Genomic DNA, 23,890 nt, shown 5'->3' with positions numbered 1-23,890 from the left:
GGGAGTCAGCCGCCATGACCCATGTCGGATCCCCATGGCGGAGACTACTCCACATGCCCAGCCACGTCTCAGGCAGCTCCCATCTTGAATGTTCACGGCCCTGACCCCTAAGGAAACTCTCAAACCCTTGATGCCTCGTCCTACGTGCCCTCCTCCAACCCACAGGGCGACACGACCCTACTGGAAACCACAAACATCTTCAGAACACGGGGACACTGAACACCAGGGAAGACAGACCACAAGCCTGTCTCCTTCCTTGATGCTGATCCCACCACATGCATCCTGGAAATTCTCCACTGCCACAGTGACACTACCGAGTAACTCACAGTGATCAAAGGCATGGTCCCCGAGGACCACAGACAGACTTGCAACGGAAGAACTCTGCCATGCGAGGGGACTTGGAAGCCTGAAAGGGAAAAGTGGCTGGCCACGGCAGCACAGCAGGTATGGCAATGGGGCCCCCATCTCTGCCCCACCAATGGACTGCTCCAGATAAAACTCTGGCTGTTCGAAAGGCCTGCGTGCTACACTGGCCGGTCGCGTCATTCCCCCATGCGAGAAACACTTTCGCTTTACACATTGCCAAACAAGGGAACAAAGCGGCCAAAGGGGATGTCCGCATAACTCAACTACCTCCAAGGAGGCAGGCACAGACGCCTCACCATGTCGATCTTCCCTACTTCCTGCAAGACACCATTTGGGTGTCATTCCTCGGGCAACGGGATCGCAACTCTACACAAGTTACCTACCTCAACTCACCCACTTGAACTGCCAAAGCCATCTGCTCAATAGGCAGCTTATGCCAGCCCATCACGAACAAGACACATTCTTGGGAAGCCGAGGCCAGCGACTGCAACCCAATGATGACATCCCATCCCACGACATCACACAGGACCTTTCCTCATGATAACTTACCTTTCTCTCCAGGCCAGGAGCCACCACCCAGGCTGAAATGCTTCACTCGATCCACACCCCACTCCACGAACATCCACATAGCGCCAACAGTGTGCCGACAACTTCAGCAGAGGAGCTGACAGGGGCAGCACTGAGGCCTAAACCATCAGCCCCCTTCCGCCATCGCCCAACTCCAGCCCACGCCCACCCACTGCTCCAGCCACACCGGGCAGTCAAGAACCTCACTGCGCGAAACACAACAACAGAGAGGGCCACAGGCCTGGCCTGAGGCTCCAGGCTCCCTCCAGGGAAGCTTGCTCATTTTGGTTTCCATAATCAACCTCGGAAGTGGCATGCACAAAGCGTGATCCTGTCCAAAAATCAACTCTCCAAGCAGCAAGCTTACTGGGTCTATACCAGAACACACTCCGACCCTGAAGACTAGCAGGAAAGCCTGCCCTCTTGCATTCCCTCAACGGCCTTTTAGCAGGGACCGGGGATTCATAGATGACCCAGCTTATGGGCAGACATGGTCGACCCTCAGACAGGAGCCCCTCCAATGCTGGAGCCCTTAGTGGTGTTTGCATGCCTGTCAGCAGGGGACGTTGGCCCTCACTCCTAACTGTCCCGTACTCCCGAGAGAGGAAACGTGCTGGACCTCAGTTTCGATGAGGAGACGGTAGAGCGTTCTCACTCATTTTGTTCAAATTTTCCATGGAATGCATACAAGGGTGTCATCATCGATCCAAGCACATGCTGGGACGCTGCAGAACACAAAAGGGAAGGCCGTGGGTCTCTGCACAGGAGCCATGACCTGGAAGTACTCCAAGTGCCTGGGGAATCCACAGTCCTCAGGCCACTCAGCAGGACCAACAATCAATCCACTCTTGCAACCATTGGGCCCATCTGTGGAAATCCTAATATCCAATGGCACATCTTAGTATGGGTGAATGCCTAGTCCTGAGATATCCACAGCCATGCTCGGCAAAGTGCACCCGCCCCACTTTTTCCAGTTCTCCTTAGCACATGCAGTCGTCAGACAATGCGAAGGATTTCTTCTCTGACAACAGCCAGCCTTACGCTGCAACAGCACCTGAGAAGTGGACAGAAATCACGCAGGTTTCTAAATTGCACCAGGGTCCTCAGAGAACATGATTTTTGTGAACACTTAACCTGGGCGTGAGCCTGGAACCTGCTTCCCAAGTACCACTATCCCTTACCGAAAACTGATTGTGTGTCTCACAGCACGACTGAAGGAAGTTACGCACGTACGTTGCTCGGTGTGTGAGAGGCTGTATGTGTGTATTCACACGTGTGGGCGTGTGTGACTGTGACTCTGCACGAGGATGCGTTTGTGGATTCCTGTGTGTGCCGCTAAATACGCGTCTTGGTCTCTGGGTGTCCCTGTGGCCCTTTGCAGACGCCTCTAACAGTAAACGTCATAGTTTATACACAGCACCCTGGGTGGACCCCCAACTGAAAGGAGAAAGACCCCTGTCAGCTTCATGAGGCCGCATGCGAACTTTGACCCGAAGGCTGTCGAAATAGGCCACAGACTCCGGCTCTCCCACAGCCACGCCTTCTGACCAAAGCACAAAGACTGGACAAGACCTCCCTCCCGGCCGTTGGTGTCACCCCTATGTGGACCTGGAGATCCTGCCACCTACCAGCACATCTGATGTGCCCTTGGTGTCACTCCCAGTGCTCCCGGAAGCAAGGTAACCTCCCATGGGCGGGCTGACACCGACCTGCAGTTGCCGACTGGCACGATGCAGCCTGGCACTTCTCAAGGGCTTAATGGACTTCGGCCCAAGTGCCTCATCTCGCCAACTAGACCAAATCACTTTCCATGACCCCTTGGGAAGCCCTCAATGGGAAGTGTTGGGCTTTAGCAACCATGACACAGGTTGGAACCCCACAGCGGAAATTAGGCCACCTTCCCGGCCACGTAGAGGCAGGCTTCCAACTGGTAGGGTTTGCGGCCCTGACCACTGAGGAAACGCTCAAACGCTACAAAGCCTCGTCCTAAGTGCCCTCCTCCTGCCTGCAGGGCGACTCGACTCTACTTGAAGCCACAGACATCATGCGAACACGGAGACACTGAACAGCATTGAAGACACACCTCAAGCCTGTCTGCTTTGATGATGCCCACCCCACCCCATGCATCCTGGCAATTCTCCACTGCCACAGCGACACTACCGAGGAACTCACACTGATCAAAGGCACTGTCCCGGAAGACCACAGACAGACTTTCAACGGAAAACCTTTGCCACACGAGAGGACCTTGAAACTTGAAAGGGCACAGTGGCTGTCCACGAAGTGCGTCTGGTGTCGCAACAGTGCCCCCACCTCTGTGCCCCCAACGGACTGCTCCAGATAAAACTCTGGCTATTCGCAAGCCGAGTCATGCCCCCCCCGGGGGAAGCACTTTCGCTTTGCACATTCCCAAACAAGGGAACAAAGCGGCCAAAGGGGATGTTCGCATAACTAAACATCCTGCAAGGAGGCCAGCATATACGCGTCACCATGTCAATCTTCTTTATGTCTCGCAAGACACGCTTTGAGTGTCTTTCCTCTGGCAATCGGATTCCAAATCTACACAGTTACCTACTTCACCTCATCCACCTGAACTGCCAAAGACATCCCCTCCATAGGCAGCTGATGCCAGCCAATCACGAACATGACACATCCTTGGGAAGCCGAGGCCAGCCCCTGCAACCCAATTATGATAGCCTAATCCACGACATCACAAAGGACATGTCCACATCTTCCCTTACCTTCCTGTGCGGGCCATCAGTGATCCACGCAGGTTTAAATTCAACACTTGTTCCTGTCCCCACTCCACGATGACCCACTTGGCATCAACACTGTGCCGGGAGTTAAAGTAGAGAGCAAGCAAGGGCAGCAGCGAGGCCTAATCCTTCAGCCGCTTTCCTCCGATGCCCAACCGAGCTCACCCCTGCCCATTGCTCCAGCCTCACTAGGCACTCGAGAACCTCACCGTGAAAAACGCAAGAACAGGGAGGTCCACAGACCTGTCCTGAGATTCAAGGCACCAACCAGGGACGCTTGCTCATTTTGGCTTCCAGAATCAACCCCCAAAATGGCATGCACGAAGCGTGATCCTGGCCAAAACTCACCTCCCAACTGCAAGCTAACTGGGCCTAGACCAGCACACACTCCGACTCTTAAGACCAGCAGGAGAGCCTGGCCCCTCGCATTCCCTCAACAGCCATTCAGCAGGGACCCGGGATTCACAGATAACACAGCTTATGTGCAGACACGGTCAACCCTCAGACAGGAGCCCCTCCAATACTGGAGTCCTTGGTGGTGTTTGCATGCATGTCGGCGGGAGAGGCTGGCCCTCATTCCGAACTGTCCTCTCCCCCTGAGAGAGGAAACGTGCTGAACCTCAGTTTCGATGAGGAGACGGTAGAGTGTTCTCACTCATTTGGTTCAGATTTTCCAAGAAATGCATGCAAGGGTGTCATCATCGATCCAAGCACATGCTGGGACGCTGCAGAACACAACGGGGTGTGCGCGGGTCTCTGTACAGGAGCCATGAGCCTGGGCTACCTCAAAAGCCTGGAGAATCCACAGCCATCAGGCCACTCAGCAAGAGGAAAAATCAAACCACTCTTGCAGCCATTGGGCCCGTCTGAGGAAAACCTAATACCTAATGGCACATTTGGGGTGCTTGAATACCTACCATCCTGAGTTATCCACGACCATGCTCGGGGACATGGGCCCGCCTCACTTTTTTCAGTTCTCCTTAGCACGTCCAGTCATCAGAGCACACGAAGGTCTTCTTGTTTGTGCCGACGGCCAGCCTTTCCCAGCAAGTGCCCCTGAGAAGTGGACAGAAATCACCGAGGCTTCATAAGTGGACCGGTGTCCTCAGAGGACATGATCCATAAAAACATTTACCTGGCCTTGAGCTCTGAAACTGCTTCCCAAGGACCTCTATCCCTTACCGAGAATTGACTGCATGTCTGATAGTACGACTGCAGGAAGTTAGGCACATACGTTGGCCGGTGTGTGAGAGGCTGTATATGTGTGCTCACGCGTGTGGGCATGTGTGACTGTGACTGCGGATGCGGACGTGCTTGTGGGTTTCTCTGTGTGCCGCTGAATACGCGTCTTGGTCTCTGTGTGTCCCTATGGCCCTGTGAAGAGGAGTCCACCAATAAAAGAAATAGTTTATACACAGCACCCTGGTTAGACCCCCAACTGAAAGGAGAAAGACCCCTGTCAGCTTCAAGAGGCCGCAGGCACACTTTGACCCCCAGGGTCTGTTGAAATAGTCCATGGACTCCCGCTCTCCCACAGCCACGTCTTCTGACAAAAACACACAGCCTCGACGAGACCTGCCTCCGGGCCTTGGCTGTGACATCTCCGTGCACCTCGAGACTCTGTCAGCTACCAGTATATCTGATGGGCATTTGGGGTCACTCGCAGCACTTCCGGAAGCAAGGGAACTCCCATGGTCGGGCCGACACAGACCGGCAGCTGTCTACTGCCAAGATGCAGCCTGAAACCACTCAAGGGGCTAACGAACTTGGGCCCACGTGCCACTTCTCGCCAACAAGGCCTAATCACTTTACATTGACCCGTGGGAATGCCCACCACTGGAAGTGGCGGGAGTCAGCCACCATGACTCATGTCGGATCCCCATGGCGGAGACTACTCCACATGCCCAGCCACGTCTCAGACAGCTCCCATCTTGAATGTTCACGGCCCTGACCCCTAAGGAAACTCTCAAACCCTTGAAAGCCTCGTCCTACGTGCCCTCCTCCAGCCCACAGGGCGACACGACCCTACTGGAAAACACAAACATCTTCAGAACACGGGGACACTGAACACCAGGGAAGACAGACCACAAGCCTGTCTCCTTCGTTGATGCTGATTCCACCCCATGCATCCTGGCAATTCTCCACTGCCACAGCGACACTACCGAGGAACTCACAGTGATCAAAGGCACTGTCCCGGAAGACCACAGACAGACTTTCAACGGAAAACCTTTGCCACACGAGAGGACCTTGAAACTTGAAAGGGCACAGTGGCTGTCCACGAAGTGCGTCTGGTGTCGCAACAGTGCCCCCACCTCTGTGCCCCCAACGGACTGCTCCAGATAAAACTCTGGCTATTCGCAAGCCGAGTCATGCCCCCCCCGGGGGAAGCACTTTCGCTTTGCACATTCCCAAACAAGGGAACAAAGCGGCCAAAGGGGATGTTCGCATAACTAAACATCCTCCAAGGAGGCCAGCGTATACGCGTCACCATGTCAATCTTCTTTATGTCTCGCAAGACACGCTTTGAGTGTCTTTCCTCTGGCAATCGGATTCCAAATCTACACAGTTACCTACTTCACCTCATCCACCTGAACTGCCAAAGCCATCCCCTCCATAGGCAGCTGATGCCAGCCAATCATGAACATGACACATCCTTGGGAAGCCGAGGCCAGCCCCTGCAACCCAATTATGATAGCCTAATCCACGACATCACAAAGGACATGTCCACATCTTCCCTTACCTTCCTGTGCGGGCCATCAGTGATCCACGCAGGTTTAAATTCAGCACTTGTTCCTGTCCCCACTCCACGATGACCCACTTGGCATCAACACTGTGCCGGGAGTTAAAGTAGAGTAGCAAACAAGGGCAGCAGCGAGGCCGAATCCTTCAGCCGCTTTCCTCCGATGCCCAACCGAGCTCACCCCTGCCCATTGCTCCAGCCTCACTAGGCACTCGAGAACCTCACCGTGAAAAACGCAAGAACAGGGAGGTCCACAGACCTGTCCTGAGATTCAAGGCACCAACCAGGGACGCTTGCTCATTTTGGCTTCCAGAAACAACCCCCAAAATGGCATGCACGAAGCATGATCCTGGCCAAAACTCACCTCCCAACTGCAAGCTAACTGGGCCTAGACCAGCACACACTCTGACTCTTAAGAGCAGCAGGAGAGCCTGGCCCCTCGCATTCCCTCAACAGCCATTCAGCAGGGACCCGGGATTCACAGATAACACAGCTTATGTGCAGACACGGTCAACCCTCAGACAGGAGCCCCTCCAATACTGGAGTCCTTGGTGGTGTTTGCATGCATGTCGGCGGGAGAGGCTGGCCCTCATTCCGAACTGTCCTCTCCCCCTGAGAGAGGAAACGTGCTGAACCTCAGTTTCGATGAGGAGACGGTAGAGTGTTCTCACTCATTTGGTTCAGATTTTCCAAGAAATGCATGCAAGGGTGTCATCATCGATCCAAGCACATGCTGGGACGCTGCAGAACACAACGGGGTGTGCGCGGGTCTCTGTAGAGGAGCCATGAGCCTGGGCTACCTCAAAAGCCTGGAGAATCCACAGCCATCAGGCCACTCAGCAAGAGGAAAAATCAAACCACTCTTGCAGCCATTGGGCCCGTCTGAGGAAAACCTAATACCTAATGGCACATTTGGGGTGCTTGAATACCTACCATCCTGAGTTATCCACGACCATGCTCGGGGACATGGGCCCGCCTCACTTTTTTCAGTTCTCCTTAGCACGTCCAGTCATCAGAGCACACGAAGGTCTTCTTGTTTGTGCCGACGGCCAGCCTTTCCCAGCAACTGCCCCTGAGAAGTGGACAGAAATCACCGAGGCTTCATAAGTGGACCGGTGTCCTCAGAGGACATGATCCATAAAAACATTTACCTGGCCTTGAGCTCTGAAACTGCTTCCCAAGGACCTCTATCCCTTACCGAGAATTGACTGCATGTCTGATAGTACGACTGCAGGAAGTTAGGCACATACGTTGGCCGGTGTGTGAGAGGCTGTATGTGTGTGTTCACGCGTGTGGGCATGTGTGACTGTGACTGCGCATGCGGACGTGCTTGTGGGTTTCTCTGTGTGCCGCTGAATACGCGTCTTGGTCTCTGTGTGTCCCTATGGCCCTGTGAAGAGGAGTCCACCAATAAAAGAAATAGTTTATACACAGCGCCCTGGTTAGACCCCCAACTGAAAGGAGAAAGACCCCTGTCAGCTTCAAGAGGCCGCAGGCACACTTTGACCCCCAGGGTCTGTTGAAATAGTCCATGGACTCCCGCTCTCCCACAGCCACGCCTTCTGACAAAAACACACAGCCTCGACGAGACCTGCCTCCGGGCCTTGGCTGTGACATCTACGTGCACCTCGAGACACTGTCAGCTACCAGTATATCTGATGGGCATTTGGGGTCACTCGCAGCACTTCCGGAAGCAAGGGAACTCCCATGGTCGGGCCGACACCGACCGGCAGCTGTCTACTGCCAAGATGCAGCCTGAAAACACTCAAGGGGCTAACGAACGTGGGCCCACGTGCCACTTCTCGCCAACTAGGCCTAATCACTTTCCATTGACCCGTGGGAATGCCCACCACTGGAAGTGGCGGGAGTCAGCCGCCATGACCCATGTCGGATCCCCATGGCGGAGACTACTCCACATGCCCAGCCACGTCTCAGGCAGCTCCCATCTTGAATGTTCACGGCCCTGACCCCTAAGGAAACTCTCAAACCCTTGATGCCTCGTCCTACGTGCCCTCCTCCAGCCCACAGGGCGACACGACCCTACTGGAAACCACAAACATCTTCAGAACACGGGGACACTGAACACCAGGGAAGACAGACCACAAGCCTGTCTCCTTCCTTGATGCTGATCCCACCACATGCATCCTGGAAATTCTCCACTGCCACAGTGACACTACCGAGTAACTCACAGTGATCAAAGGCATGGTCCCCGAGGACCACAGACAGACTTGCAACGGAAGAACTCTGCCATGCGAGGGGACTTGGAAGCCTGAAAGGGAAAAGTGGCTGGCCACGGCAGCACAGCAGGTATGGCAATGGGGCCCCCATCTCTGCCCCACCAATGGACTGCTCCAGATAAAACTCTGGCTGTTCGAAAGGCCTGCGTGCTACACTGGCAGGTCGCGTCATTCCCCCATGGGAGAAACACTTTCGCTTTACACATTGCCAAACAAGGGAACAAAGCGGCCAAAGGGGATGTCCGCATAACTCAACTACCTCCAAGGAGGCAGGCACAGACGCCTCACCATGTCGATCTTCCCTACTTCCCGCAAGACACCATTTGGGTGTCATTCCTCGGGCAACGGGATCGCAACTCTACACAAGTTACCTACCTCAACTCACCCACTTGAACTGCCAAAGCCATCTGCTCAATAGGCAGCTTATGCCAGCCCATCACGAACAAGACACATTCTTGGGAAGCCGAGGCCAGCGACTGCAACCCAATGATGACATCCCATCCCACGACATCACACAGGACCTTTCCTCATGATAACTTACCTTTCTCTCCAGGCCAGGAGCCACCACCCAGGCTGAAATGCTTGACTCGATCCACACCCCACTCCACGAACATCCACATAGCGCCAACAGTGTGCCGACAACTTCAGCAGAGGAGCTGACAGGGGCAGCACTGAGGCCTAAACCATCAGCCCCCTTCCGCCATCGCCCAACTCCAGCCCACGCCCACCCACTGCTCCAGCCACACCGGGCAGTCAAGAACCTCACTGCGCGAAACACAACAACAGAGAGGGCCACAGGCCTGGCCTGAGGCTCCAGGCTCCCTCCAGGGAAGCTTGCTCATTTTGGTTTCCATAATCAACCTCGGAAGTGGCATGCACAAAGCGTGATCCTGTCCAAAAATCAACTCTCCAAGCAGCAAGTTTACTGGGTCTATACCAGAACACACTCCGACCCTGAAGACTAGCAGGAAAGCCTGCCCTCTTGCATTCCCTCAACGGCCTTTTAGCAGGGACCGGGGATTCATAGATGACCCAGCTTATGGGCAGACATGGTCGACCCTCAGACAGGAGCCCCTCCAATGCTGGAGCCCTTAGTGGTGTTTGCATGCCTGTCAGCAGGGGACGTTGGCCCTCACTCCTAACTGTCCCGTACTCCCGAGAGAGGAAACGTGCTGGACCTCAGTTTCGATGAGGAGACGGTAGAGCGTTCTCACTCATTTTGTTCAAATTTTCCATGGAATGCATACAAGGGTGTCATCATCGATCCAAGCACATGCTGGGACGCTGCAGAACACAAAAGGGAAGGCCGTGGGTCTCTGCACAGGAGCCATGACCTGGAAGTACTCCAAGTGCCTGGGGAATCCACAGTCCTCAGGCCACTCAGCAGGACCAACAATCAATCCACTCTTGCAACCATTGGGCCCATCTGTGGAAATCCTAATATCCAATGGCACATCTTAGTATGGGTGAATGCCTAGTCCTGAGATATCCACAGCCATGCTCGGCAAAGTGCACCCGCCCCACTTTTTCCAGTTCTCCTTAGCACATGCAGTCGTCAGACAATGCGAAGGATTTCTTCTCTGACAACAGCCAGCCTTACGCTGCAACAGCACCAGAGAAGTGGACAGAAATCACGCAGGTTTCTAAATTGCACCAGGGTCCTCAGAGAACATGATTTTTGTGAACACTTAACCTGGGCGTGAGCCTGGAACCTGCTTCCCAAGTACCACTATCCCTTACCGAAAACTGATTGTGTGTCTCACAGCACGACTGAAGGAAGTTACGCACGTACGTTGCTCGGTGTGTGAGAGGCTGTATGTGTGTATTCACACGTGTGGGCGTGTGTGACTGTGACTCTGCACGAGGATGCGTTTGTGGATTCCTGTGTGTGCCGCTAAATACGCGTCTTGGTCTCTGGGTGTCCCTGTGGCCCTTTGCAGACGCCTCTAACAGTAAACGTCATAGTTTATACACAGCACCCTGGGTGGACCCCCAACTGAAAGGAGAAAGACCCCTGTCAGCTTCATGAGGCCGCATGCGAACTTTGACCCGAAGGCTGTCGAAATAGGCCACAGACTCCGGCTCTCCCACAGCCACGCCTTCTGACCAAAGCACAAAGACTGGACAAGACCTCCCTCCCGGCCGTTGGTGTCACCCCTATGTGGACCTGGAGATCCTGCCACCTACCAGCACATCTGATGTGCCCTTGGTGTCACTCCCAGTGCTCCCGGAAGCAAGGTAACCTCCCATGGGCGGGCTGACACCGACCTGCAGTTGCCGACTGGCACGATGCAGCCTGGCACTTCTCAAGGGCTTAATGGACTTCGGCCCAAGTGCCTCATCTCGCCAACTAGACCAAATCACTTTCCATGACCCCTTGGGAAGCCCTCAATGGGAAGTGTTGGGCTTTAGCAACCATGACACAGGTTGGAACCCCACAGCGGAAATTAGGCCACCTTCCCGGCCACGTAGAGGCAGGCTTCCAACTGGTAGGGTTTGCGGCCCTGACCACTGAGGAAACGCTCAAACGCTACAAAGCCTCGTCCTAAGTGCCCTCCTCCTGCCTGCAGGGCGACTCGACTCTACTTGAAGCCACAGACATCATGCGAACACGGAGACACTGAACAGCATTGAAGACACACCTCAAGCCTGTCTGCTTTGATGATGCCCACCCCACCCCATGCATCCTGGCAATTCTCCACTGCCACAGCGACACTACCGAGGAACTCACACTGATCAAAGGCACTGTCCCGGAAGACCACAGACAGACTTTCAACGGAAAACCTTTGCCACACGAGAGGACCTTGAAACTTGAAAGGGCACAGTGGCTGTCCACGAAGTGCGTCTGGTGTCGCAACAGTGCCCCCACCTCTGTGCCCCCAACGGACTGCTCCAGATAAAACTCTGGCTATTCGCAAGCCGAGTCATGCCCCCCCCGGGGGAAGCACTTTCGCTTTGCACATTCCCAAACAAGGGAACAAAGCGGCCAAAGGGGATGTTCGCATAACTAAACATCCTGCAAGGAGGCCAGCATATACGCGTCACCATGTCAATCTTCTTTATGTCTCGCAAGACACGCTTTGAGTGTCTTTCCTCTGGCAATCGGATTCCAAATCTACACAGTTACCTACTTCACCTCATCCACCTGAACTGCCAAAGACATCCCCTCCATAGGCAGCTGATGCCAGCCAATCACGAACATGACACATCCTTGGGAAGCCGAGGCCAGCCCCTGCAACCCAATTATGATAGCCTAATCCACGACATCACAAAGGACATGTCCACATCTTCCCTTACCTTCCTGTGCGGGCCATCAGTGATCCACGCAGGTTTAAATTCAACACTTGTTCCTGTCCCCACTCCACGATGACCCACTTGGCATCAACACTGTGCCGGGAGTTAAAGTAGAGAGCAAGCAAGGGCAGCAGCGAGGCCTAATCCTTCAGCCGCTTTCCTCCGATGCCCAACCGAGCTCACCCCTGCCCATTGCTCCAGCCTCACTAGGCACTCGAGAACCTCACCGTGAAAAACGCAAGAACAGGGAGGTCCACAGACCTGTCCTGAGATTCAAGGCACCAACCAGGGACGCTTGCTCATTTTGGCTTCCAGAATCAACCCCCAAAATGGCATGCACGAAGCGTGATCCTGGCCAAAACTCACCTCCCAACTGCAAGCTAACTGGGCCTAGACCAGCACACACTCCGACTCTTAAGACCAGCAGGAGAGCCTGGCCCCTCGCATTCCCTCAACAGCCATTCAGCAGGGACCCGGGATTCACAGATAACACAGCTTATGTGCAGACACGGTCAACCCTCAGACAGGAGCCCCTCCAATACTGGAGTCCTTGGTGGTGTTTGCATGCATGTCGGCGGGAGAGGCTGGCCCTCATTCCGAACTGTCCTCTCCCCCTGAGAGAGGAAACGTGCTGAACCTCAGTTTCGATGAGGAGACGGTAGAGTGTTCTCACTCATTTGGTTCAGATTTTCCAAGAAATGCATGCAAGGGTGTCATCATCGATCCAAGCACATGCTGGGACGCTGCAGAACACAACGGGGTGTGCGCGGGTCTCTGTAGAGGAGCCATGAGCCTGGGCTACCTCAAAAGCCTGGAGAATCCACAGCCATCAGGCCACTCAGCAAGAGGAAAAATCAAACCACTCTTGCAGCCATTGGGCCCGTCTGAGGAAAACCTAATACCTAATGGCACATTTGGGGTGCTTGAATACCTACCATCCTGAGTTATCCACGACCATGCTCGGGGACATGGGCCCGCCTCACTTTTTTCAGTTCTCCTTAGCACGTCCAGTCATCAGAGCACACGAAGGTCTTCTTGTTTGTGCCGACGGCCAGCCTTTCCCAGCAAGTGCCCCTGAGAAGTGGACAGAAATCACCGAGGCTTCATAAGTGGACCGGTGTCCTCAGAGGACATGATCCATAAAAACATTTACCTGGCCTTGAGCTCTGAAACTGCTTCCCAAGGACCTCTATCCCTTACCGAGAATTGACTGCATGTCTGATAGTACGACTGCAGGAAGTTAGGCACATACGTTGGCCGGTGTGTGAGAGGCTGTATATGTGTGCTCACGCGTGTGGGCATGTGTGACTGTGACTGCGGATGCGGACGTGCTTGTGGGTTTCTCTGTGTGCCGCTGAATACGCGTCTTGGTCTCTGTGTGTCCCTATGGCCCTGTGAAGAGGAGTCCACCAATAAAAGAAATAGTTTATACACAGCACCCTGGTTAGACCCCCAACTGAAAGGAGAAAGACCCCTGTCAGCTTCAAGAGGCCGCAGGCACACTTTGACCCCCAGGGTCTGTTGAAATAGTCCATGGACTCCCGCTCTCCCACAGCCACGTCTTCTGACAAAAACACACAGCCTCGACGAGACCTGCCTCCGGGCCTTGGCTGTGACATCTCCGTGCACCTCGAGACTCTGTCAGCTACCAGTATATCTGATGGGCATTTGGGGTCACTCGCAGCACTTCCGGAAGCAAGGGAACTCCCATGGTCGGGCCGACACAGACCGGCAGCTGTCTACTGCCAAGATGCAGCCTGAAACCACTCAAGGGGCTAACGAACTTGGGCCCACGTGCCACTTCTCGCCAACAAGGCCTAATCACTTTACATTGACCCGTGGGAATGCCCACCACTGGAAGTGGCGGGAGTCAGCCACCATGACTCATGTCGGATCCCCATGGCGGAGACTACTCCACATGCCCAGCCACGTCTCAGACAGCTCCCATCTTGAATGTTCACGGCCCTGACCCCTAAGGAAACTCTCAAACCCTTGAAAGCCTCGTCCTACGTGCCCTCCTCCAGCCCACAGGGCGACACGACCCTACTGGAAAACACAAACATCTTCAGAACACGGGGACACTGAACACCAGGGAAGACAGACCACAAGCCTGTCTCCTTCGTTGATGCTGATTCCACCCCATGCATCCTGGCAATTCTCCACTGCCACAGCGACACTACCGAGGAACTCACAGTGATCAAAGGCACTGTCCCGGAAGACCACAGACAGACTTTCAACGGAAAACCTTTGCCACACGAGAGGACCTTGAAACTTGAAAGGGCACAGTGGCTGTCCACGAAGTGCGTCTGGTGTCACAACAGTGCCCCCACCTCTGTGCCCCCAACGGACTGCTCCAGATAAAACTCTGGCTATTCGCAAGCCGAGTCATGCCCCCCCCGGGGGAAGCACTTTTGCTTTGCACATTCCCAAACAAGGGAACAAAGCGGCCAAAGGGGATGTTCGCATAACTAAACATCCTCCAAGGAGGCCAGCGTATACGCGTCACCATGTCAATCTTCTTTATGTCTCGCAAGACACGCTTTGAGTGTCTTTCCTCTGGCAATCGGATTCCAAATCTACACAGTTACCTACTTCACCTCATCCACCTGAACTGCCAAAGCCATCCCCTCCATAGGCAGCTGATGCCAGCCAATCATGAACATGACACATCCTTGGGAAGCCGAGGCCAGCCCCTGCAACCCAATTATGATAGCCTAATCCACGACATCACAAAGGACATGTCCACATCTTCCCTTACCTTCCTGTGCGGGCCATCAGTGATCCACGCAGGTTTAAATTCAGCACTTGTTCCTGTCCCCACTCCACGATGACCCACTTGGCATCAACACTGTGCCGGGAGTTAAAGTAGAGTAGCAAACAAGGGCAGCAGCGAGGCCGAATCCTTCAGCCGCTTTCCTCCGATGCCCAACCGAGCTCACCCCTGCCCATTGCTCCAGCCTCACTAGGCACTCGAGAACCTCACCGTGAAAAACGCAAGAACAGGGAGGTCCACAGACCTGTCCTGAGATTCAAGGCACCAACCAGGGACGCTTGCTCATTTTGGCTTCCAGAATCAACCCCCAAAATGGCATGCACGAAGCGTGATCCTGGCCAAAACTCACCTCCCAACTGCAAGCTAACTGGGCGTAGACCAGCACACACTCCGACTCTTAAGAGCAGCAGGAGAGCCTGGCCCCTCGCATTCCCTCAACAGCCATTCAGCAGGGACCCTGGATTCACAGATAACACAGCTTATGTGCAGACACGGTCAACCCTCAGACAGGAGCCCCTCCAATACTGGAGTCCTTGGTGGTGTTTGCATGCATGTCGGCGGGAGAGGCTGGCCCTCATTCCGAACTGTCCTCTCCCCCTGAGAGAGGAAACGTGCTGAACCTCAGTTTCGATGAGGAGACGGTAGAGTGTTCTCACTCATTTGGTTCAGATTTTCCAAGAAATGCATGCAAGGGTGTCATCATCGATCCAAGCACATGCTGGGACGCTGCAGAACACAACGGGGTGTGCGCGGGTCTCTGTAGAGGAGCCATGAGCCTGGGCTACCTCAAAAGCCTGGAGAATCCACAGCCATCAGGCCACTCAGCAAGAGGAAAAATCAAACCACTCTTGCAGCCATTGGGCCCGTCTGAGGAAAACCTAATACCTAATGGCACATTTGGGGTGCTTGAATACCTACCATCCTGAGTTATCCACGACCATGCTCGGGGACATGGGCCCGCCTCACTTTTTTCAGTTCTCCTTAGCACGTCCAGTCATCAGAGCACACGAAGGTTTTCTTGTTTGTGCCGACGGCCAGCCTTTCCCAGCAACTGCCCCTGAGAAGTGGACAGAAATCACCGAGGCTTCATAAGTGGACCGGTGTCCTCAGAGGACATGATCCATAAAAACATTTACCTGGCCTTGAGCTCTGAAACTGCTTCCCAAGGACCTCTATCCCTTACCGAGAATTGACTGCATGTCTGATAGTACGACTGCAGGAAGTTAGGCACATACGTTGGCCGGTGTGTGAGAGGCTGTATGTGTGTGTTCACGCGTGTGGGCATGTGTGACTGTGACTGCGCATGCGGACGTGCTTGTGGGTTTCTCTGTGTGCCGCTGAATACGCGTCTTGGTCTCTGTGTGTCCCTATGGCCCTGTGAAGAGGAGTCCACCAATAAAAGAAATAGTTTATACACAGCGCCCTGGTTAGACCCCCAACTGAAAGGAGAAAGACCCCTGTCAGCTTCAAGAGGCCGCAGGCACACTTTGACCCCCAGGGTCTGTTGAAATAGTCCATGGACTCCCGCTCTCCCACAGCCACGCCTTCTGACAAAAACACACAGCCTCGACGAGACCTGCCTCCGGGCCTTGGCTGTGACATCTACGTGCACCTCGAGACACTGTCAGCTACCAGTATATCTGATGGGCATTTGGGGTCACTCGCAGCACTTCCGGAAGCAAGGGAACTCCCATGGTCGGGCCGACACCGACCGGCAGCTGTCTACTGCCAAGATGCAGCCTGAAAACACTCAAGGGGCTAACGAACGTGGGCCCACGTGCCACTTCTCGCCAACTAGGCCTAATCACTTTCCATTGACACGTGGGAATGCCCACCACTGGAAGTGGCGGGAGTCAGCCACCATGACCCATGTCGGATCCCCATGGCGGAGACTACTCCACATGCCCAGCCACGTCTCAGGCAGCTCCCATCTTGAATGTTCACGGCCCTGACCCCTAAGGAAACTCTCAAACCCTTGATGCCTCGTCCTACGTGCCCTCCTCCAGCCCACAGGGCGACACGACCCTACTGGAAACCACAAACATCTTCAGAACACGGGGACACTGAACACCAGGGAAGACAGACCACAAGCCTGTCTCCTTCCTTGATGCTGATCCCACCACATGCATCCTGGAAATTCTCAACTGCCACAGTGACACTACCGAGTAACTCACAGTGATCAAAGGCATGGTCCCCGAGGACCACAGACAGACTTGCAACGGAAGAACTCTGCCATGCGAGGGGACTTGGAAGCCTGAAAGGGAAAAGTGGCTGGCCACGGCAGCACAGCAGGCATGGCAATGGGGCCCCCATCTCTGCCCCACCAATGGACTGCTCCAGATAATCCTCTGGCTGTTCGAAAGGCCTGCGTGCTACACTGGCCGGTCGCGTCATTCCCCCATGGGAGAAACACTTTCGCTTTACACATTGCCAAACAAGGGAACAAAGCGGCCAAAGGGGATGTCCGCATAACTCAACTACCTCCAAGGAGGCAGGCACAGACGCCTCACCATGTCGATCTTCCCTTCTTCCCGCAAGACACCATTTGGGTGTCATTCCTCGGGCAACGGGATCGCAACTCTACACAAGTTACCTACCTCAACTCACCCACTTGAACTGCCAAAGCCATCTGCTCAATAGGCAGCTTATGCCAGCCCATCACGAACAAGACACATTCTTGGGAAGCCGAGGCCAGCGACTGCAACTCAATGATGACATCCCATCCCACGACATCACACAGGACCTTTCCTCATGATAACTTACCTTTCTCTCCAGGCCAGGAGCCACCACCCAGGCTGAAATGCTTCACTCGATCCACACCCCACTCCACGAACATCCACATAGCGCCAACAGTGTGCCGACAACTTCAGCAGAGGAGCTGACAGGGGCAGCACTGAGGCCTAAACCATCAGCCCCCTTCCGCCATCGCCCAACTCCAGCCCACGCCCACCCACTGCTCCAGCCACACCGGGCAGTCAAGAACCTCACTGCGTGAAACACAACAACAGAGAGGGCCACAGGCCTGGCCTGAGGCTCCAGGCTCCCTCCAGGGAAGCTTGCTCATTTTGGTTTCCATAATCAACCTCGGAAGTGGCATGCACAAAGCGTGATCCTGTCCAAAAATCAACTCTCCAAGCAGCAAGCTTACTGGGTCTATACCAGAACACACTCCGACCCTGAAGACTAGCAGGAAAGCCTGCCCTCTTGCATTCCCTCAACGGCCTTTTAGCAGGGACCGGGGATTCATAGATGACCCAGCTTATGGGCAGACATGGTCGACCCTCAGACAGGAGCCCCTCCAATGCTGGAGCCCTTAGTGGTGTTTGCATGCCTGTCAGCAGGGGACGTTGGCCCTCACTCCTAACTGTCCCGTACTCCCGAGAGAGGAAACGTGCTGGACCTCAGTTTCGATGAGGAGACGGTAGAGCGTTCTCACTCATTTTGTTCAAATTTTCCATGGAATGCATACAAGGGTGTCATCATCGATCCAAGCACATGCTGGGACGCTGCAGAACACAAAAGGGAAGGCCGTGGGTCTCTGCACAGGAGCCATGACCTGGAAGTACTCCAAGTGCCTGGGGAATCCACAGTCCTCAGGCCACTCAGCAGGACCAACAATCAATCCACTCTTGCAACCATTGGGCCCATCTGTGGAAATCCTAATATCCAATGGCACATCTTAGTATGGGTGAATGCCTAGTCCTGAGATATCCACAGCCATGCTCGGCAAAGTGCACCCGCCCCACTTTTTCCAGTTCTCCTTAGCACATGCAGTCGTCAGACAATGCGAAGGATTTCTTCTCTGACAACAGCCAGCCTTACGCTGCAACAGCACCTGAGAAGTGGACAGAAATCACGCAGGTTTCTAAATTGCACCAGGGTCCTCAGAGAACATGATTTTTGTGAACACTTAACCTGGGCGTGAGCCTGGAACCTGCTTCCCAAGTACCACTATCCCTTACCGAAAACTGATTGTGTGTCTCACAGCACGACTGAAGGAAGTTACGCACGTACGTTGCTCGGTGTGTGAGAGGCTGTATGTGTGTATTCACACGTGTGGGCGTGTGTGACTGTGACTCTGCACGAGGATGCGTTTGTGGATTCCTGTGTGTGCCGCTAAATACGCGTCTTGGTCTCTGGGTGTCCCTGTGGCCCTCTGCAGACGCCTCTAACAGTAAACGTCATAGTTTATACACAGCACCCTGGTTGGACCCCAACTGAAAGGAGAAAGACCCCTGTCAGCTTCATGAGGCCGCATGCGAACTTTGACCCGAAGGCTGTCGAAATAGGCCACAGACTCCGGCTCTCCCACAGCCACGCCTTCTGACCAAAGCACAAAGACTGGACAAGACCTCCCTCCCGGCCGTTGGTGTCACCCCTATGTGGACCTGGAGATCCTGCCACCTACCAGCACATCTGATGTGCCCTTGGTGTCACTCCCAGTGCTCCCGGAAGCAAGGTAACCTCCCATGGGCGGGCTGACACCGACCTGCAGTTGCCGACTGGCACGATGCAGCCTGGCACTTCTCAAGGGCTTAATGGACTTCGGCCCAAGTGCCTCATCTCGCCAACTAGACCAAATCACTTTCCATGACCCCTTGGGAAGCCCTCAATGGGAAGTGTTGGGCTTTAGCAACCATGACACAGGTTGGAACCCCACAGCGGAAATTAGGCCACCTTCCCGGCCACGTAGAGGCAGGCTTCCAACTGGTAGGGTTTGCGGCCTTGACCACTGAGGAAACGCTCAAACGCTACAAAGCCTCGTCCTAAGTGCCCTCCTCCTGCCTGCAGGGCGACTCGACTCTACTTGAAGCCACAGACATCATGCGAACACGGAGACACTGAACAGCATTGAAGACACACCTCAAGCCTGTCTGCTTTGATGATGCCCACCCCACCCCATGCATCCTGGCAATTCTCCACTGCCACAGCGACACTACCGAGGAACTCACACTGATCAAAGGCACTGTCCCGGAAGACCACAGACAGACTTTCAACGGAAAACCTTTGCCACACGAGAGGACCTTGAAACTTGAAAGGGCACAGTGGCTGTCCACGAAGTGCGTCTGGTGTCGCAACAGTGCCCCCACCTCTGTGCCCCCAACGGACTGCTCCAGATAAAACTCTGGCTATTCGCAAGCCGAGTCATGCCCCCCCCGGGGGAAGCACTTTCGCTTTGCACATTCCCAAACAAGGGAACAAAGCGGCCAAAGGGGATGTTCGCATAACTAAACATCCTCCAAGGAGGCCAGCGTATACGCGTCACCATGTCAATCTTCTTTATGTCTCGCAAGACACGCTTTGAGTGTCTTTCCTCTGGCAATCGGATTCCAAATCTACACAGTTACCTACTTCACCTCATCCACCTGAACTGCCAAAGCCATCCCCTCCATAGGCAGCTGATGCCAGCCAATCATGAACATGACACATCCTTGGGAAGCCGAGGCCAGCCCCTGCAACCCAATTATGATAGCCTAATCCACGACATCACAAAGGACATGTCCACATCTTCCCTTACCTTCCTGTGCGGGCCATCAGTGATCCACGCAGGTTTAAATTCAGCACTTGTTCCTGTCCCCACTCCACGATGACCCACTTGGCATCAACACTGTGCCGGGAGTTAAAGTAGAGTAGCAAACAAGGGCAGCAGCGAGGCCGAATCCTTCAGCCGCTTTCCTCCGATGCCCAACCGAGCTCACCCCTGCCCATTGCTCCAGCCTCACTAGGCACTCGAGAACCTCACCGTGAAAAACGCAAGAACAGGGAGGTCCACAGACCTGTCCTGAGATTCAAGGCACCAACCAGGGACGCTTGCTCATTTTGGCTTCCAGAAACAACCCCCAAAATGGCATGCACGAAGCATGATCCTGGCCAAAACTCACCTCCCAACTGCAAGCTAACTGGGCCTAGACCAGCACACACTCCGACTCTTAAGAGCAGCAGGAGAGCCTGGCCCCTCGCATTCCCTCAACAGCCATTCAGCAGGGACCCGGGATTCACAGATAACACAGCTTATGTGCAGACACGGTCAACCCTCAGACAGGAGCCCCTCCAATACTGGAGTCCTTGGTGGTGTTTGCATGCATGTCGGCGGGAGAGGCTGGCCCTCATTCCGAACTGTCCTCTCCCCCTGAGAGAGGAAACGTGCTGAACCTCAGTTTCGATGAGGAGACGGTAGAGTGTTCTCACTCATTTGGTTCAGATTTTCCAAGAAATGCATGCAAGGGTGTCATCATCGATCCAAGCACATGCTGGGACGCTGCAGAACACAACGGGGTGTGCGCGGGTCTCTGTAGAGGAGCCATGAGCCTGGGCTACCTCAAAAGCCTGGAGAATCCACAGCCATCAGGCCACTCAGCAAGAGGAAAAATCAAACCACTCTTGCAGCCATTGGGCCCGTCTGAGGAAAACCTAATACCTAATGGCACATTTGGGGTGCTTGAATACCTACCATCCTGAGTTATCCACGACCATGCTCGGGGACATGGGCCCGCCTCACTTTTTTCAGTTCTCCTTAGCACGTCCAGTCATCAGAGCACACGAAGGTCTTCTTGTTTGTGCCGACGGCCAGCCTTTCCCAGCAACTGCCCCTGAGAAGTGGACAGAAATCACCGAGGCTTCATAAGTGGACCGGTGTCCTCAGAGGACATGATCCATAAAAACATTTACCTGGCCTTGAGCTCTGAAACTGCTTCCCAAGGACCTCTATCCCTTACCGAGAATTGACTGCATGTCTGATAGTATGACTGCAGGAAGTTAGGCACATACGTTGGCCGGTGTGTGAGAGGCTGTATGTGTGTGTTCACGCGTGTGGGCATGTGTGACTGTGACTGCGCATGCGGACGTGCTTGTGGGTTTCTCTGTGTGCCGCTGAATACGCGTCTTGGTCTCTGTGTGTCCCTATGGCCCTGTGAAGAGGAGTCCACCAATAAAAGAAATAGTTTATACACAGCATCCTGGTTAGACCCCCAACTGAAAGGAGAAAGACCCCTGTCAGCTTCAAGAGGCCGCAGGCACACTTTGACCCCCAGGGTCTGTTGAAATAGTCCATGGACTCCCGCTCTCCCACAGCCACGCCTTCTGACAAAAACACACAGCCTCGACGAGACCTGCCTCCGGGCCTTGGTTGTGACATCTACGTGCACCTCGAGACACTGTCAGCTACCAGTATATCTGATGGGCATTTGGGGTCACTCGCAGCACTTCCGGAAGCAAGGGAACTCCCATGGTCGGGCCGACACCGACCGGCAGCTGTCTACTGCCAAGATGCAGCCTGAAAACACTCAAGGGGCTAACGAACGTGGGCCCACGTGCCACTTCTCGCCAACTAGGCCTAATCACTTTCCATTGACCCGTGGGAATGCCCACCACTGGAAGTGGCGGGAGTCAGCCGCCATGACCCATGTCGGATCCCCATGGCGGAGACTACTCCACATGCCCAGCCACGTCTCAGGCAGCTCCCATCTTGAATGTTCACGGCCCTGACCCCTAAGGAAACTCTCAAACCCTTGATGCCTCGTCCTACGTGCCCTCCTCCAGCCCACAGGGCGACACGACCCTACTGGAAACCACAAACATCTTCAGAACACGGGGACACTGAACACCAGGTAAGACAGACCACAAGCCTGTCTCCTTCCTTGATGCTGATCCCACCACATGCATCCTGGAAATTCTCCACTGCCACAGTGACACTACCGAGTAACTCACAGTGATCAAAGGCATGGTCCCCGAGGACCACAGACAGACTTGCAACGGAAGAACTCTGCCATGCGAGGGGACTTGGAAGCCTGAAAGGGAAAAGTGGCTGGCCACGGCAGCACAGCAGGTATGGCAATGGGGCCCCCATCTCTGCCCCACCAATGGACTGCTCCAGATAAAACTCTGGCTGTTCGAAAGGCCTGCGTGCTACACTGGCCGGTCGCGTCATTCCCCCATGGGAGAAACACTTTCGCTTTACACATTGCCAAACAAGGGAACAAAGCGGCCAAAGGGGATGTCCGCATAACTCAACTACCTCCAAGGAGGCAGGCACAGACGCCTCACCATGTCGATCTTCCCTACTTCCCGCAAGACACCATTTGGGTGTCATTCCTCGGGCAACGGGATCGCAACTCTACACAAGTTACCTACCTCAACTCACCCACTTGAACTGCCAAAGCCATCTGCTCAATAGGCAGCTTATGCCAGCCCATCACGAACAAGACACATTCTTGGGAAGCCGAGGCCAGCGACTGCAACCCAATGATGACATCCCATCCCACGACATCACACAGGACCTTTCCTCATGATAACTTACCTTTCTCTCCAGGCCAGGAGCCACCACACAGGCTGAAATGCTTCACTCGATCCACACCCCACTCCACGAACATCCACTTAGCGCCAACAGTGTGCCGACAACTTCAGCAGAGGAGCTGACAGGGGCAGCACTGAGGCCTAAACCATCAGCCCCCTTCCGCCATCGCCCAAATCCAGCCCACGCCCACCCACTGCTCCAGCCACACCGGGCAGTCAAGAACCTCACTGCGCGACACACAACAACAGAGAGGGCCACAGGCCTGGCCTGAGGCTCCAGGCTCCCTCCAGGGAAGCTTGCTCATTTTGGTTTCCATAATCAACCTCGGAAGTGGCATGCACAAAGCGTGATCCTGTCCAAAAATCAACTCTCCAAGCTGCAAGCTTACTGGGTCTATACCAGAACACACTCCGACCCTGAAGACTAGCAGGAAAGCCTGCCCTCTTGCATTCCCTCAACGGCCTTTTAGCAGGGACCGGGGATTCATAGATGACCCAGCTTATGGGCAGACATGGTCGACCCTCAGACAGGAGCCCCTCCAATGCTGGAGCCCTTAGTGGTGTTTGCATGCCTGTCAGCAGGGGACGTTGGCCCTCACTCCTAACTGTCCCGTACTCCCGAGAGAGGAAACGTGCTGGACCTCAGTTTCGATGAGGAGACGGTAGAGCGTTCTCACTCATTTTGTTCAAATTTTCCATGGAATGCATACAAGGGTGTCATCATCGATCCAAGCACATGCTGGGACGCTGCAGAACACAAAAGGGAAGGCCGTGGGTCTCTGCACAGGAGCCATGACCTGGAAGTACTCCAAGTGCCTGGGGAATCCACAGTCCTCAGGCCACTCAGCAGGACCAACAATCAATCCAC

The 23,890-nt window shown here is 54.5% G+C and overlaps 9 non-coding genes across 9 annotated transcripts; all 9 read right to left on the bottom strand.

Moving 5' to 3' along the window:
- Nucleotides 1-1,548: 1,548 nt before the first annotated feature.
- LOC137776877 (small nucleolar RNA SNORD116) lies at nucleotides 1,549-1,641 on the bottom strand. The gene has a single exon (XR_011076341.1). It is a non-coding gene; the product is annotated as a small nucleolar RNA SNORD116 (small nucleolar RNA).
- A 2,660-nt stretch (nucleotides 1,642-4,301) lies between these two features.
- On the bottom strand, nucleotides 4,302-4,394 carry LOC137749793 (small nucleolar RNA SNORD116). The gene has a single exon (XR_011070284.1). It is a non-coding gene; the product is annotated as a small nucleolar RNA SNORD116 (small nucleolar RNA).
- Nucleotides 4,395-7,057: 2,663 nt separating this feature from the next.
- On the bottom strand, nucleotides 7,058-7,150 carry LOC137749788 (small nucleolar RNA SNORD116). The gene has a single exon (XR_011070283.1). It is a non-coding gene; the product is annotated as a small nucleolar RNA SNORD116 (small nucleolar RNA).
- A 2,687-nt stretch (nucleotides 7,151-9,837) lies between these two features.
- Nucleotides 9,838-9,930, bottom strand: LOC137776871 (small nucleolar RNA SNORD116). The gene has a single exon (XR_011076340.1). It is a non-coding gene; the product is annotated as a small nucleolar RNA SNORD116 (small nucleolar RNA).
- Nucleotides 9,931-12,590: 2,660 nt separating this feature from the next.
- LOC137749781 (small nucleolar RNA SNORD116) lies at nucleotides 12,591-12,683 on the bottom strand. The gene has a single exon (XR_011070282.1). It is a non-coding gene; the product is annotated as a small nucleolar RNA SNORD116 (small nucleolar RNA).
- Nucleotides 12,684-15,346: 2,663 nt separating this feature from the next.
- Nucleotides 15,347-15,439, bottom strand: LOC137749775 (small nucleolar RNA SNORD116). The gene has a single exon (XR_011070281.1). It is a non-coding gene; the product is annotated as a small nucleolar RNA SNORD116 (small nucleolar RNA).
- Nucleotides 15,440-18,126: 2,687 nt separating this feature from the next.
- LOC137776865 (small nucleolar RNA SNORD116) lies at nucleotides 18,127-18,219 on the bottom strand. The gene has a single exon (XR_011076339.1). It is a non-coding gene; the product is annotated as a small nucleolar RNA SNORD116 (small nucleolar RNA).
- A 2,660-nt stretch (nucleotides 18,220-20,879) lies between these two features.
- LOC137749769 (small nucleolar RNA SNORD116) lies at nucleotides 20,880-20,972 on the bottom strand. The gene has a single exon (XR_011070279.1). It is a non-coding gene; the product is annotated as a small nucleolar RNA SNORD116 (small nucleolar RNA).
- A 2,687-nt stretch (nucleotides 20,973-23,659) lies between these two features.
- On the bottom strand, nucleotides 23,660-23,752 carry LOC137776860 (small nucleolar RNA SNORD116). The gene has a single exon (XR_011076338.1). It is a non-coding gene; the product is annotated as a small nucleolar RNA SNORD116 (small nucleolar RNA).
- Between the last annotated feature and the right edge of the window lie 138 nt (nucleotides 23,753-23,890).

The sequence above is a fragment of the Eschrichtius robustus genome, chromosome 1 (genome assembly GCF_028021215.1).
Source record: "Eschrichtius robustus isolate mEscRob2 chromosome 1, mEscRob2.pri, whole genome shotgun sequence".
NCBI classification, from domain to species: domain Eukaryota; kingdom Metazoa; phylum Chordata; class Mammalia; order Artiodactyla; family Eschrichtiidae; genus Eschrichtius; species Eschrichtius robustus.
This window is presented reverse-complemented; position numbering and strand designations above follow the sequence as displayed.